Source organism: Balearica regulorum, chromosome 11, assembly GCF_011004875.1.
Source record: "Balearica regulorum gibbericeps isolate bBalReg1 chromosome 11, bBalReg1.pri, whole genome shotgun sequence".
In the NCBI taxonomy this organism is placed as follows: domain Eukaryota; kingdom Metazoa; phylum Chordata; class Aves; order Gruiformes; family Gruidae; genus Balearica; species Balearica regulorum.
Window position 1 is genome coordinate 6,266,982 of NC_046194.1, and position 17,390 is coordinate 6,284,371.

The window sequence follows — 17,390 nt, forward strand, 5'->3', positions numbered from 1 at the left end:
CTGCAGTCTCCTAACAGATTAGTGGAGAGATACTAACAAGACTAATCCAACTGTCTTAAAAATACAGAAGCAGCCACTAGTAAACCAATCTCAATATAGCAGGTAATACAAATCAGCCCTAGTAGATGAAGGCAATGTTGGCAAAAGGAATTCATGAAACAATATTCTCTTAGAACATTGACATCTCGCAAAACGCAACATTCCTTTCACTGTCACAGATATAAACGTTAATTACTTTCAGCCCACTCTTTGCACCACAGAACACTTTGGCATACATTCCTCTAGATTCCTTTCAATGGCAAAAATGTATGAGCATAGGACAGCCGCAAGATAAAGGTTCTTATAGGACTTATTCTTTAGGGTGAAATTCCCATGGCTGATATTCTTTCATTGATTTAGGATAGCCTTAAGTTACAGCCATTTGGTTTTGCTGAAAAGTGGAAATTCTGCTGATCTTCCCCAAAAGATCCAATTAATAGTTGTGTAGAACTACTTTGCACGTATAAGAGATAACGTCAAGAACATCAGTAAAGAGACTGGAATCGAGTTTTGAAACATTATTCAGGGTTTTTAGTTTCTTAAGGAACTGTTAATGGAACAAGCCTGAAAAGCATCGCGTTATAAACTAGTGCTAAGGATGCTTATATTATAATGATTTTTTAATACCATCTCTATGCTACTGAAAGTTTTCTTTTCTGCTGAATAAAAATGAAGGACTTCCGAAAGAAGGAAATGACAAGGAACAGACAGCAGTTACAGGCAGTAAATATGACCCCCAAACAAAGCACAGGATCAAATATCAGCGAAACTATTGGCAGTCCATCTTCAGCTCTCCAATTCTCCTGGTTTTCTGCAAAACAGATTGCTTGTCTGAGAGAAGATTGTTAATTCCACATTCCAAGTCATCCATACCTCTTTAACAAGTATGTTCACAAAGAAATCAAAATATTGTATTAATCTATTCCATGAACATACATGACTTGAGTTTCAGATATATAAATAAAAAGCCAACCCAGCATGGCATTGCACATCAGCAGAAGGGGTGACAAAAATACACTTTTTAAAGTTATCAGTTGTTTTGATGAAAGTTCTCCAATTTATTGCTTTCTATTCATATCTTGTAGGGCATATACCTCAAAGTATCAATAATTATGTTAAAGGTGACTTCTGGGGATATTTTCAAGGCTTTCAAGATATAGCATTGGGTATATATTTAATTTTCATTTCACAATTGAGTGGTTTTTTTGTTTTAAAAAAAAAAGTCTGCCATTAGCAATAACCATTAGCAATGGTTAGAATGGTTACAATATCCTTCAGTCAACAGGCTGGTTTACAAACAAACTTCATAATATCATAGAATCATAGATCCTTTGAAAGTTTAGTGATTCAGAAAGTTGAGTGGTTCAGCAGGCATAGAAAACGTTTTAGTGTTTCATTTAGGCCAAATTTCGCCTCTTGCTTTTGCTTAACTTTATCTTAATGCTTCCTTGACTTTGTTCTGTTTCTCTTAATATAGATGTAGTTGAATTAGAGTTAATTTGGTTAAATTTAACTTGAAAGTCCTTCTAGGGTCTTTGTAGGGCCTCAAGATATTTCAATAGCTTTGCATATAGAGTTTGGCTCACATATTTAAACGGCTCAAAATATTTAGTACTGTTTTATAGCAAATTGCACTCTGAGAAAACATTCTTGCCTATTCTTGTACATTAGCATATTATTTTTCAACTGACTTTAGAACAATAGCGTTCCCTTTCCCCCACCTTACACCCTGAAACTACACTTTGGCCAGAGGTAGTTTGAGGAATGAGGAAGTTTGGTTGGAGAAAATAAGTTCCAGAGAGAAGCCAGAAAACATGAACATAAAGACTTGAGAAAGAGTTTAATCTTAAACTGAATTTATTGGGTGTGGAAGGGGAGGGAGCACAGGGGGGAACTGTTCTTTGAACTATAGGCTGTTTCCCATGCATCATTAACAGGTTTTGGTTTCTTATTAAAAGGTCTGGGAGTTGTCTTGAGTTTGTATCTGCAACCCAGAGAGATTACATTCACCACTACACGCCAAAAAATCTTGTATAGAAGAAGCCACTATTAATAAGCATAAAGGGAAGCAGTAATGTGCAGAGCAGTTCTGCCACAGAAAATACTGGTTAAATGATGCAGGAAATTAAAAGGGGAAGTTAAGGAATAGATCCTGCAATCAATCTTGACAGATCTCTTTTGGGAGAAGTCACCACACTTCCCATTTAATCTAAGTTTCAAGTGCTGCGCTTACTCTCTTGGTATCTATCCCACCGCCCTGTCAGAGTTAAGAGGTGTCCTTACATTCTGGTCAGTTAGAGCAAGTAGTGGGCAACCAAAATAATCCCCGAGCAAAAGTCTAGGCCAAAAATAATCTCTATAGTAGTACCACTAATTGCTTTCAATAGGGAACCATAAAGAAACAGATGTCTGCTTTTCCTTTTCTAGTACTGAAACATTTCTTGAAGGAAGCTCTGGCTGTGAACTTCAAGTTATGAGTAAAAGGTAACTTGTATTGATTTTTCTCCTACAAATCTTAACAGGTTTATGCAGTTTTTGAAAGGGGTGTTGACAGAATCCTCAAATGGATTACAATGTCAGAGAACAAAAAGGGAACTGTGATCTTTTATTGAAGAACTGAGAGCCTAAATTCAAAGACACTTCCAGCTTTAAAGAACCTTAATGCCGGAGACACAATTTTCACTTGTCAGGGTGTATTTCCTTTTTTGAAGTCCTGTTCGGTTTATTCTGGCTGACTGTAGAGCAGAATTCAGAGGTTGATGTTCAGCACACGGACTCCTTAATCGATGCATCATGAAGTGGTGTCTGGGATCCAGAACCCACTGCACATGAACCAAATAATTTGCTAGATCTAGTCAATAAATATACGTCTGGAGTGTTTGAAATCCTGCCCCATACTTAAGCTGGGTACTTCTTGAACAGCTGATTTGTCCCACCCCATATGCAAGCCAGAACACTTCTGGAAGACAGGTGTTCAAAGTGTTCTTTAAAAGAATTGAGAGAAATTCACACTTCTATGATGACATCCTAGTTGCAGTAACATCAACACTCTTCAATGGCCTTCCTAACAACGGCTACCATGTTATATTTTCAGAGGCCAAGCTTCAGACTGAAGTTGCACACAAAATAGAGTATGAAACATCTCCAGAATTACATGAAAGTTTTGGAGTTTAGGACCAATTTGACTTAGGTAATTTTAAATGCTTAAATCATCTATCAGATATGTGCAGTTAGACAAAACCACTACAAAATCACCCCCAAAACCCACTAGAAAACTGCAATCCTGTAACAGCCATTAAGAAAACACTTTTGTGAAGTACACATATCTACAGATTATATATATAGGGCTATGGATTAAGATGACAAGTGGAGACAATTTGTTCCTAATAGACCAATGTCAAGACTATAATTTTCATTACCTTTTTTTAAACAAAGAACTAGACAAGTAAGAAGAAATTCAATATTTGAAGTGAAAATGGGACTGCATGGAAAAAAAAATATGTGAGTGACATATTACCATTTGGAGAGACATCTGTACTTTCCTTCCAAAACTCCTCTGGATTCTTAATTGATAAATTTCCATACCACAGTTCAAAGCTCATGTGCATAAATCAACAGTTACAGACTTTAGGACTAAAAGTCATAAATGCTGGCTTAGACATATGTCTCTTCTAGTTATCTTCCTTGGGATTTTGATGTTTGGATTTGAATATTACCACCACCATCCCCAATGCCTCTGATCAGCATAAAGCTAATTATGTGCTGCTATTAAAGGAGATTACATGAGACAGTGACAGTTGGGAAGGCCCGATGACCAGCTGGATAGAAAAAAAAACAACCCATGTTGTCAAGTAACAAATTTGCCAGAATTTTTACAGCCATCTTTTATCACCAGCTTCATTATTTCATTTCACAATTAACTCCCCCCTCCCCTCCAAAAAAACCCCCAATACTCAAAACACAACACAATTGGAAAGAAATCAAGATTCAGAATGCAATGAAATTTATGCTCTTAGCATAATGCATCATTTGTCACGCAGGTCACTGCTGTTCAAAAGACAAAAATTCTTCAGAATTTTCACAATGGTATCCTTTGCTTCTCTGTAAACCACCCACGGATATTCAGTGTTACACTAAAAGTATGGAAGCAAACAAACATGCATCCATTGCATATATGTAAATCCTCAGATTTACCTCAGAGAACGGGTGCTGACACTAGAGTTATTCCCATCATGGACAACCATTTCTTTCTTCCAAGTACTGCAGGATTCAGACAACCAAGATGAATAACTGGCAGTGACGAGAAGACAGCACGATAGAGAAGCTCACGTTACAAGGATTCCTAAGTGTCAGTGAAAGGAAGCCCTCCAAAGGAGAAAAATAATAAATATCAGTTCAACTACTCTCATCAGTTGCACCAAATCTATTTAAAGGTTAAGATCCCAAATTTTTTTTATTCCACACCATATCATTGAACCATTGAGTCCCAGAATAATCTAAGTTGAAAGGGACTTCTAGGTGCAAAATACATAGCAGGGTTTATTTTTTCTTCTTCATAACTTAAAAAGCACAAAAATTGAAAGCCTAGGCTAGCCCACTCTTCAAATAAGCTTAGGTGTAAGTAAGCAATGAAAGAAGTTACTCCTGCAAAGAATGAATCAGCAAAAGTATATTTCCAAAAGGTAACTAGTCAGGTTGGTTTTTTTGGTGTGGTTTTTCTTTTTTTTTCTAGCCAAGAGCTTCCAGAGATCTTAGATCTTAGTCCTCATATTTCATGTTCTTTTTCTGTCAAGTCAATGGCACTTCCTACAACTGTGTATCAGAGATCAAAATCACTGTGATTTCTGTAAAACTCACCCTTTAGACCCCCTTCTAGAGCTCTGCAACTCGACACTGCAAGTCAAGCCACTCGTATGCATATCAGCAGAAAGCCTGTCCAAAAAAAAAAAAAAATCCACCTCAGTTCAGCTTTTTTCACATCATGAAAACAGGACTCCTCTCGACTTTCTGTTACTATCGCTGTCACTACTATCCCTAATCTCTACTACTTTGTATTATACTCACAATAAGCTGTTTTAGAGACTGATTAATAATCGAAGCAGAGCTGAGGCATTTAATCAATCTGAAGAACAGATTATTGCTTTGTGTACCACAAAGAAAGACAGATTATCCTTTTATTATTGATTAGGCTAGCTACACTCCTGCCAGTTCCATTGCCCTTATTTCTAAATATTTTTGCTCAGCAAGTTTTCAACTTGCACCAATCTTAAAGACAAAAAACATTTCTTGGAGCTTTATACATATTGATCAGCTTTCTACTGTAATCCTCCGACCTTTCTTGGATGATATAATGGTTGTACAATACATTAGCCTATTTACAATGCCTTCTTTCCTCATAGAAAATACACTGAGGATACTTGTACCTTTCATAGTCTTTTTCATCTTCCCTTTGTTCAGATACAATACATTCAATCTTTACTCTTAACGCATCCAAAGAAGTGGTTACAATTTACAGGTAAGCACCCAAATTGCATCATTTCACAAAAAAAGGAGCTTGGCACTGGACTGCATGGATGGGAGAAGTGCTGCAGGAGGAGAAGACTGTACTTCAAAAACTGGATAGAGTGGCACACTCCAGTAAGAATAACCAAGAGAACTAATTCAAAATGAGAACTAGCTTGAGTTGAGCAGAAATAAATAGACAAAATCACCAATACGAACCACTAAAAGTGTTTGAATACCAGCAGTTATAAACAGCAATGTCATACGTAAACCATGAGGCAATGCTTCCACCCTCCCCAGTAGTGTCAGTAGCTGCACAAGATCCTCACAAGCACGGCAACAAAATTAAGAGCTTTAGAAAGCATGTTCTGAAGTGGGGAGAAAAAAAAAAAAAAGGGAAAAAGAAAAAGATAAAAGGTAGAAGGAGAACATAACTTCCACATCCACTGAACAGGACGAGAATGGTGACTTATCACTGCTGCCAGGGAAATGCATCAGAAGCAGGCAAGTCTTTTCGCTGTTAGCTGGTGAAGAACTGGATCATGCCACTTAAGGTGGTTCTGGAAACTATTTCACTAGAGATTTTTAAGCCGAGATAAAGATTTATGAGACAGTTCAATGGATTAGATGACCTCTCAAGTTTCCTTCAGCCCTGTCTTTTCTGATTATGGGAACGCTTTCAAACAAAATATTTACAGGCATTGCTAGTGCTTGAACTTGTTTATTCTCAGATTTACCAGAATGAAGAAAGTAAATTTTATATGAAACATTTGTGTTAAGAATTTGCTCTTTAACCTTGACTTGGACTACAGAAGTAGGAAACTATTATTCTCTGCTCAAAGTATCTGCACGATGTGCCAAAATACTGATGCAAAATTGAGACAACAGTGCAAATGCAATTCTTCTTTACGTGACTTAAGAATGTTTGCTATGTTAACATCAGTATACAAATATTGTATTCTCTAAAACTAGAACATCTACTTTCCCCGAGTGAGTTCCCACTTTCCGTTCTTCATAATTCTTTGGAGTTGAATAAATACACTGGTTTTAATCTTGCTTATTTACCAATGCATCCATTTGCTTTCAGAGCCCTATGCTCTTTGTGAGAGATTTGCATGGACCCATCCTCGCAGAGACCTAGCTTAAGCCCAAGCAACGTACGGCCCTATTTATGGGTTTGACTCTCCCTCTTTAATTGCAGGCCTAAGACGTAACTAATTTAAAAGACCACAATCTTTATTAAGCAACACACTACTAAAAAAAACTATCAATCAAACAATAGGCTAGCTAATAAACACCCAGCTATTATTAATTTAGAATTCTGTTATTTTGTGCACTATCACACACAATTATAAAGTCATTATGTATCACTCAATGTTACAAATCACCTACTATGGGGAAATAAATCTATCAGTCCTTAGGTGCTGTTCACAGCTGTGTATAGTTGAATTTCCACTAAGCCTTTGTAATAGAGAACTGACAAGCGTTGGTGATGAAACAGGAAACCAGAATAAAGTATCTGGTTTAGTTGCTTAATAAACTTGAGACTCAGGCCAAGACTCAGTCCTTCCGCAGGCCAAGATAAAGCCTCTGTACTCTCTACACTAAACCTCTGGTGAGAGCAATGATATTACACGCCTTGGGGCGCAGACTGCCGCTGCATAGAAAAAAAAGCAAAGGGCTCCTTTTCCAAATGGGAGCTTTGGAGCACGAGGCTGGCTGCTGCTGCTAACAGGGATGGCTCAGGGTGCTGCAAGGGCACCCGCTGCTGCTGGAAAAAAAAAAAAAAAAAAAAAAAAAAAAAAAAGAGGACTGTCTTCTAGAAGCAGCAACCAGCACTCATTCTGTGCATAGCAACAAAATGGAAATTTCACTTTTGGCAGCTTTTTCTTCTTCCCTTGCAGTTCTCTACGAGGCTTTGCCATTTCTCACCCTTTTCACTTTCACAGCAGGGATTTTATGCACCTGACCCTCTCCTCTCAGAACAACCAAATTCTGCCTGTACTGCTGAAAAGCCTGGCAGCTAGTGTCACACCCAACTAAAATAAATCAGCTTTGAGGAGTAGCATCTTCTAACAAGAAGGAAGTTGAAGCATGTTCTTTGCAAAGAACATCTTAGTTTCAGGATTATGTATTAAAGTTGGTCAAAAAACTCTGTTTCAAATCATTTGTAACAGAAAAAAGCATTCCCCAGTATATTTTTTTATTTATTTCATAATTCTGCCAACGCCTGAGGAGTTTATCTCTTCCCTCCATTCCGGGTCAAACCTAGTACGCAGTGAGGCCAGGCTCTCCCTGCAGACAGCATCTCTTCTCTTAGAAGAGAAAATGATTCATCTTACTTTGCTGATTGTCTATTATGTCTAGTTAGTTTCAAATGCCTTTTTTTTTTTTTAAGTGCATCTCCAATATCTGCTCACTCTTATCCATTCTATACTGATTTGTCTACTGCTTATTTTCGAACAGCAGGTGGACGTTAATATTGAAACAGACTAAACCAGTTCTGAGTGTCTTCGTTCCAAGAAATGAAGGATGACATAGGGGCAGGCCTCTAGTGTAACAGCTCTTCCTGGGGAACAACCGAATAATATGATGCCAGAAACTATGGGGTGTGCTGGGGAAGAAAGTCACAGCACGGTGCTGAGAACCTGCAGCTCGAGAAGGGACCATGCCTTCCCCTTCCTGAGGGGAAAACACACGCTTCTCAGCAGGGACAAGAGAAAACTTCCCCGTGACTAGATCAGGCTGTGTGGAGTTTGCCACTAGTCCTAAAATGAAAAGTTGGCTGAAACCAGGACTGGAGCAAGGACCTGTCCTGAAAGGAAGCAGGAGAAGAAGCAGGAGATGACAGACAGACAGATTTATAAATCTTTTCCTGTTGTGCTCTATCTCACCTATATAATGCATTTAAAGAGTTTGGTAATTCAATGTTTATTTCAATAAATCTGGCATTTTAATCTTAAAAATTTTTTGATCTTTGAAGAGCTTCCTATAAGGAAAGACCTGAACAGACTCATCTCAAAGTTCTGCCACGTCAGATTCTGACGGTGTGGGCATTACCAAGACTAAATGCTGACAGCAGCAGTATCTTTATGCTTCCAATCCAAGGTTACAAATATAGATTGGTTTTATTTCAGCATTACATCTAACTATAGAGAAATTGATAAAGCGTTCACAGTAAAGGACTGTATTTTGAATTCTGTCCCACTAGATTTATTGCAATGACTCCTACTCAACTGTCATTTGTCACTAGTCTAACCGAACAGAACATCTTATCAATGACGTCTATCGCATCCATTTGGTCCCTGCCCTCCAAAACAGAAAGGTTTGACTTGCACAGTTTTCTCCTCTTCTCTCTAAATAATTGTAACAACTACACCTGTGATAACACTTAGACATAATTCAATTGACTAAGCTATGCAAAATACCAGTATTCTCACATTGCTCATAGCAATTAAACAGTGAAATAGGAAGTTTTTATATCTTTCTTAATAAACAAGGCCACAAAAGACATTTTCTATGTGTACTTTTTCTACACAATAAGCCACCTTTTTCCTCCCAGATATTTATAACAATGATGCCATTAATTTGGGTCTTCTCTGAAATATTAGTATGAATCTGTGGGTCAGAAGTAGTTCATATTTACTAGTAATCTCATACTTTAAAGAATCTCTGTCCAGTTCACTAATAACTGCTGGGGGATGGGGGGTAGTTCTCACTTGTGACATTATTGTTTCTCTTAAATGGTAAAAGCAGTAAAAGGTTACATAGGTGGCATCACCTACATAAACACCACAGACCCCTGCTCCAAAGAGGTTTATGCATGGCCTTGCTTTGGGTACAGTAAATTTTGATTCCATTCTTATGGTAAACTGAGGCACATGGCTATTGCTGGGGTCTCTGCCTAGAGATCGGGATAGTATTGAAGGACTGCTTAGAACACTGGAGAAAGATTTATTTCATAATTAACGCCTGACGAAAGTTTTCAGCCCTGTATAAGACCAGGAATGCTCCACATGCACTAACTGGAATAACAAATTCATCTTTCGTTGGTCAAGTTGTCTCGCTATGCAACTGTAAGACTAACGGCATCCTTTCAGCAACTGGAATTGGTTATCCTCTCACAGTGTTGGTCTAATTATGCTTTTAATCTGGGTGGGTTTTTTTTGTTTTGGTTTTTTCTTTTCTCTAGGGTTCCAAACCTCTAGCAATCACCTTTTCACCCGCTGTTTTCATTCAGCACTCACGCTTTTCACCTGTGGTTTTGTTTATTGGCAGGTTTCGGAATATGCCTGGAAAGCATTTTGCAGACAAAAGCAATCATCATTCCAAATCAACTGGAACCTGCATGGATTAAGTTAGCACAATACAGAAATCAAGTCAATAAACCTACTGAAAGGCATGCTAATATCAACTCCAATCCTGCTTCATATTGCCCATATTGCCATAGCTTCTGGTTGGCTCAGTGCTGGACTGGCAGACATTCCCGTCTGCCTGAAAAAATGCAGGAGACCAGATTTATCTTCCGTTCAGTGTCTGCAATCATCTCCACAAGCTATTGATAACAGACTTGTGAGACCAAAAAAATATAGACAAAAAGATTCCTCAAAACAGTTACTTAAAATACACATTCTTCATATTAAGGGTGTGTTCACATTACACTTTCATTTGTATGAGGAGCACACTTCTGAAGCAAGCCTCCTGATTAGACTGGAGCTTGTTGGCAACACGCTGTCCTCAGCATCATGTTCTACTCTACATATTTACTCTTACTGCTTGCTAATCGAGCCAGTCATCTGTTCTCAGGAGGCTGAACACTCATCTCTGTAGAGCCCCCTGGAAAAGAAATCTGTTTTATTGTGTGTTCCATGGTTTGGCAATTTGTTTCTATTTGGACAAAGATCTTTCAGCAGCAGTATCGGAGGAGGTTGGAGAGGAAAAAAATATCAGTTGTTTGTTGTTTTTTTTTTAAAAAAAAAAGGTAGCATTTCCAGTTGCCATAACCATTTCAAATGTCTCAGTAGTTTTTGTCCATCCCAGTGAATGTTTTTTGTGCAAGCTAAATTGGAGAGCTTGAGAGAAAGGGGGAATTGAACTAATGGTGAAAACACCCCTCACATCTCATCTGTGGGTTCAAGTCTTGAGTCCAAATCTCCACATCACAAAAATCATCAAACATTACAATCCTCACATTCCAAATGAGAATCAAGCATTTACTTACATGCTTACTCCATCATGCAACCAAGGGCATCTTTGGAAGAGTGCAAGGCTGTCAATCAAAAAAAAAAAAAAGTTGCAATTCTCTACCCAATGACTTGACCTCATCAAACCAGCTACAAAAGCATTCACTAACTAATCCATTTCATTCTTCAGTTATCTAAAAGCAGCTCTTCATAGAAGTTTTTTCCCTAAAATTTTATGATCCTGTTTTTCCTCTTGGTGTTAACAGCACCCCCCACCCTCGATGGCCACATGCTGTCTGTGTGTTGATCTGGAGCCTTTGTTAAAGGTCAGAGTGAGACTCAAAGGCACAGTTATTACAACAAAGAGGAAGATTGCCTAATTTCCACAATTTGAATTCTTTCATTATTTACTACTACTACACAGACGAAAGGGCAGAATTGTTCATAATAACGGAGTACATTAGGCAAGTCATCTTTCAGTTGGTTAAACTAATTTAATTCATTTTCTTGCAACAGTTTGCACAGACTCCTAGAAAACATTAATTCCCCATTTAGAATTTCTTTAAAAAAAAAAAAATCTGCATTGTTTATCTTTCTGTCATTGTTCTGGAATTGGTGTATTCCTATTCACAAGGTCATTCTAGATTCTTATAAACCATCTCAAATATCGTTGTGATATACGATATCACTCTGAAGGAGAAACCATATGTCTTGTATGAAAATAAATTAATGCATAACTTCTCACATATTTAAAACATAATATTAGTATATAGTAATATTATAATTTTCGATATTATTATAACTCTTTAAAATACATATATACTTCATATGATGTCCTCCCTGTACTCGCAGAAAACATTTTCCTCCTAAACTGCAGATCAATATTTTGAAGCTATTGAAAGTACAGGATTCAGGCTGAACCGTTTACATTATGCCCAAAGATGACCGATGAATAATACTGCTGTACACATACAGTCCCAACAGATTTACAAAGTCAGAAAATATTACAGAAAAGCTCACTGGGGACTCAGAGCTGCACTCTGGCTCTAGTTCCCCAGCTGTTATGAGATGGCGCTCACTTAACTTTTGTATAGGCATCTTTGACACCTGACTAGTGTATCTACATGGATATACATGGTTTATTTTTCAAAGCTATTTAGCAGAATTCAATACAGCAGCTGGAATTTTAACTCTATGTTTTTGGAACAGAATGCAATACATTTTAAAAAGTAATTTATTATGTTACGTCTGGTATATGGAATATTAACTACTCCAGATTTATCAGCTGAGGCTTTCACTGTAATGTCAACATGTACCCAACAGGACATCTTAAAATACTGATAGTGTGAAGAGACCTCCTACAACCTGGAAGATGGATAAAGGCTAAAAAAAGACAACTAAGCTTTCCTAAACCAACATTTCAAACAAAATGATCTTTTTCCATCTGTGGACCTTATGTAAAAAACTGATTAAATCCTATATTCATCCAAGTGTAATTTCTACTTTATAGGTGTTTGGGTTTGGGGGGAGGGTGTGCTGTTTTGGTGGGTTGTAGGGTTTTTTGCTTTGTTTTGTTGCCCCCCCTTTTTTTTTTTTAAACAACAAAATCCCCACAATCCAATATTCCCCTGATTGCATTCAGATTTCGCCTGAGTGCGGAGGCTATTTTTTTTTCAAGATAAAGTGGAAGCAAAGTAAATTGAATTTGCAGCACTTCAGACTTTGTTCTATTCACAATAAGCATGTATTTTGAGAGAAGTTTGATCAAGACATGGTCAGATTCATTCTGGTGTGACAGAGCAAGTGAAATTAGTAGAACTCTACTGATTTTGGCCCCTGAAATTCAGCCACAGGGAAGTTCTGTTGCCATAGAAGATATTGCAATTGGAACAAAAGAGTTTTTCTCATTTACATGTAACTATTTCCAAGCTAAATAGGAAATTAAGCAGGATAAATCTTTCCTGGAGATACGAAAGTATGTTACTTTTCTCCCTCTCATCTTCATCGGTCTTCTACAACTGGTCCAGGTCTCCAATTCTAATTCTTCAAAGAAAACAACACAAGGGATAAAGCTATTCTCAACAGCAGTGAGTCCCTTAAAGTTAACAATGGCTGGCTCTCAACTTGACTGCTTTGGTCACTGCTATTTGAAGTACTGTGAAGACACGGATGCTGAGATAGGAGCAGTCAGAACAAACAGTGCAGTCCTGCGTGGCAGAGAAGGGCAGGCATTTAAAACCACATTTTCTGCAACATGCATAACCTTGACCTCTGAAGTGAATTTCCACTTACCCTAAAAAGAGTGCCTCATTTCCCTATATGCTACTGGGGGAACAGTCACTCAATTTTAGCTATGAGACCTGCTTAATAAATTAATCACCACTATACAGCGTTAAAAGCTTGAAAAATATCTATTAAAATCATTCGGTAAAAACCCCATACTCCAGGTCTTCACTAATTCACTATATAGGGGAAATTGCTAGTGAAATGTTTTTGCAGGCAAGAACATAGGCTTATTTACCTGGAAGAGGTTTTTGTTATCTTGACCTCTCTTCCCTCTCCAAATCAACCCAAGCTTCATAAGATTCTCTTGAAAAACTACTGAATAAAAATCATTGTTCTTTATGCGGTCAATAAAGTCACTGCAGAGAACAAATACCCAAATGGAAGTGGAACTCCTACAGAATGTCCCTTTCAACTGAACACAAGCTCAGAAAAATTACACTCTGTTCAGGATAGAAAATTGACTTTTTAAGATCTTTACAGAAGGGGAAGTATAAAAAAAGAAATTTGTGATGCCAATACTGTTTTGTCTGTGAATATTTTCAACATTTCTCATACTGACTCCAAGGTATGTTGCTCTCAGGACCTGCATGCCAATGATAGCGGTAGAAAGAGCAGCACAATACAGCAAAACTGCTCCAGAGCTGAAGATCAGACTATTGGCCAATAAAGCCTGTACGTGCATTATCAAAAAAATAGTGGCCAGATATGAATCCAAGTGATATCTCTGTGTCTGCTTTATTTATTCCCTTTATCGTCTCCTTCTGCTGCGCAGTACAGGTCCTCCCCACTCAAGATCAGATCCAGTCACGTGAAGATATTGTAATGGATTTCCCTAGTTACCAAGCACAGATGTAGATCTGTTTGATCACCCATCGAACCATCTCTAAATCAGCTAGCTACAGCAAATCTTTAAGAGAGATGAAATAGAGCATGTGTGCTGGTGGAGGGAAGGTCTTTCAGAACACATTCCTCCTCCTTCTCCCCCAACAAAATTTATAACACCAGCATAAAAAGAATATACCTTTCATATTAGGTTTTAGAATATTTTTCACTTTGGCAACACATCAAACTCTGTCATGTCTCACAGCTTTAATAAGTCAAGTGTTGTGGGACACATAGGTTACAGTTCCACCAAAACTGCCAGCTTTGGAAAGGAATTTAAAAGCTCTGGGCAAATAGATCCAACACAGTAAGACAGAACTGGCAGCATTTTACAAACTTCTCGTGTGCCAAAATGACAACGTCAGCCAGTGAGTCAGCTGCACGCCTCTCTGTTCCCTGGCACAGCAGAAAAAACCCCATTATCGGTGCTACTACAGGGGTACCAATAATGATATTACTGATACTGCCTTCATGCTCAAAGTCACAGCAGTAGTATCTGAAGCCTTATATTAGCTTCTCTGTGTTTTCTTACTTCACCCACTGCTGTGTAAGACAGAGACAAAGAAAGTTGCAACACAGATTATATATTCATCACAGCTAGTACAGCCTAATACAATAAAGTCAGTGCCACAGTGTCAGTTGTCACTTTCAGAGCATGAGATGAAATGATGCCATCTGCGAGAGAAAATAAAACAGGGAAGTGAGTCATAGCATACTCTGAGAAAATGGCACAGCCACTCTGGAGCTGGAGAGAAAATGATGGAGGAAGGGCAATCGGAAAGCCACAGCACTAGTGATTACCTCTTAACTCACATAAAGGCATAGTTTGTTTTGCTCTATAGAAGCATCACTTGATAAACCTGCTATGCACACCTGCACTTTTATCGTAGTTTTATTACAGCTGCTAAACACACCTGCATTTTTATGACTACGTTTGCCTGAAGGCAAAGGATATATTTTGAGCCAAGGATATATTTTGAAAATTAGAATATCATTAAGTAAATTCAAATTCATGTGAACAATCAAGAGATCACTAATCAGAATTCAGTTCATTCCAAAATATATTTTATATTTGATTAAACAAATCAAGTATTTGCAACTTCCAGGCTTTCAGCATCTGAGTTTTCTTGTCTAAAGTGAAAAATCTAGCACAGTGTCCACAGTCAAGATAGGCGTCCAAGTAAAAAAAAGTCTTTGAATTCTATTTATTATTCTGCTTTTTTAACAGCTCTATTTTATACAATTCTACAATAATTCTATACATACTAGGAGTAACATAAGCTTAAAAATCCAGATATACTTTAGCTTTTAAAAGAGTTAAAGTGCATTTTTCCATTAATGTAATTTTTTAAAAAAATTATATAAACAAATGTTTTGTGATATCCAGCAACATCCAGTATAAAACATACTTTATTACTATGGAGGAAAGTGTGTATTATTAACCCACCTAAAATCATGCTGCCAAATAGGCTTCAGCTTGACCGCAGATGCTGAACTGGCAAGGTGCTGATCCCATCTTTATTGATAACCAACAGAAGGCTGCAACTTCGACCTTCCACTTACCAGCCATCCCAGAGCGCTGAAGCCAATTTCTCCTGGATTTTTACTCTAAGTATGCCTGATCCGCATACTTCAAATAAAAGATAAAACATACAGCTTTTAAAGGATGCTATTGGTGTGGTGAGTAACACTGAGTCCGTTGGTTAGCTCTCTTTGTCAGAGGTAACAGTAATTTTTACCGTACCGCATCAGGCTGCTAAAGGAGACATCTGCGATCTGTTTTGTAACAGATGGTTGTCTCTAAAGGTCAGGGTTTAAATTCCTACATCATTCATCACCAACAAACGGTAAAAAAGAATAATTCATAAACCACAGCATGTTTTAGTAAAATGTTACCAGTTACTAGCAACTCAAAAGAAAAAAGTTTGCATGAATGCCACTCAACTATGTAACATATATACATTCATGTCAGGTGGTCAGATACTGTAAAAATCAATTACTGCTTGTTGCCCAGATATTTGATGAGTCGCTCAATACCATGAACATGGATCAGATTGCTAAACCCTTGCTTGATGTTGTAAAGATATTTCTTTTCTCCTTTATGTCATATGGTATTATTGATTTAGCTTACTAGTTTCTTACAGAAGCACTGAAAAAGTGCTTCCATGCACCTATGCCAGATTAAGCTACAAGTCTGCAATTATAGATCTCTAAGAGATACAAATCAGTGTTTCTATCATGACACCAAACAGATGACTGAAAAATGTATAGCCTGTTTGTTTGCTTTAACAGGATTTAATGCTATACACTTCTACATCTGCTTATAAGGAGCTTAATAGAATAACTAATTTTCTTTTTTTCATTCTTATATCTAATAATTACAAATAATGAAACTATAGATTCTCCATATCTGAATAAAACTTTTAAGGTGACCTAATGATTTGGTCACCTATGGTAAAGTCACCTCAGTTAAGAGTTGCTGGTCCTCAGCTAAGCTTTATATCAGCGTACATGTGAAATGGATAGCGCTGGCTGAAGTCACCCTGCAGTGAGGAGCAGGTGACCTCGGCTGGTGAGCAGCGACTTGGTAACTTACAGATCACGTCGCTTCTGACTGATGTCAAACCCTTTGCAACTTCCAAGAAAGCCAAATACTGATAACTCTACTCAGTAAGAGTGAAGTTCAGCAAGTTCGGCCTTTGAATTTACCAAAACCTCCAAGTTCAGCCAAATAAGGTAGCTGAAAATTCTCACGCTGGGGCAGAGAGAAAGGCCCTGACTGAGCAGCACTCTCAGACACCAAAAATCCTGATGCGATTCCAACTCTCATGCCCCAGCGGGGTTTGTTCTATGGTAGTACCTCAGTGAAATGTCACTTCTATACGTCTCCAGAGAAGGCTGTCCGCCCGAACTGAACATGCAAAGAGAATCAGGAACGCCGTGCCCGCCGTGTCTCTACAGGACAAGTCTGTCTTCTAGTAGCCGCTCCTGCCTTGCTGCCGCCCTCCGCCCAGGTTTGAGTTAATGGTTTTTCAAGCAGATGGCTGCTGCTGGTAAATAGATAAATGATAGCCAGCAGAAAGAATGAAGCTTGGGATCACTGCCATAGTGAAAAATTGAATCCCCGGGAAACAATATTATATATAACCGAACACTGCATCTAAAAAAATAAAACCTAAATTTTTAGAGCACAGTATTCTTTACAAAGAAAGCTAACAGTTTCCTTTCTTCTGCCTGAAGCTTAGCAATCACTAGGTTTCTGAACTGTATTTTTTTCATTAGTCTTATGCTTCCAAATATAATCTATTATTTGGCAGCAAAGGCAGCCAAACATTTGTTCCCTCTCAGTACAGCTGCAACCAATTGGATTTAAAAAAATGGTGGTGGAGATCCAACAGTTCTCTATCATGTTGATTCTTCCATGGCAACGGGGTTGTATTTTTTTTCCTTTGGGGAGGTGGGGTGGGAACAGGATGAAGAAATGCATTTCCTGCATTC

The 17,390-nt window shown here is 37.9% G+C and overlaps 1 long non-coding RNA gene across 1 annotated transcript; it reads right to left on the minus strand.

The window, feature by feature from the left end:
• Positions 1 to 3,999: 3,999 nt before the first annotated feature.
• On the minus strand, positions 4,000 to 16,869 carry LOC142603325 (uncharacterized). Its single transcript, XR_012837234.1, has 4 exons — positions 16,753 to 16,869; positions 15,340 to 15,522; positions 4,897 to 4,971; positions 4,000 to 4,404 (listed from the first exon to the last, which is right to left on the minus strand). It is a non-coding gene; the product is annotated as an uncharacterized LOC142603325 (long non-coding RNA).
• Between the last annotated feature and the right edge of the window lie 521 nt (positions 16,870 to 17,390).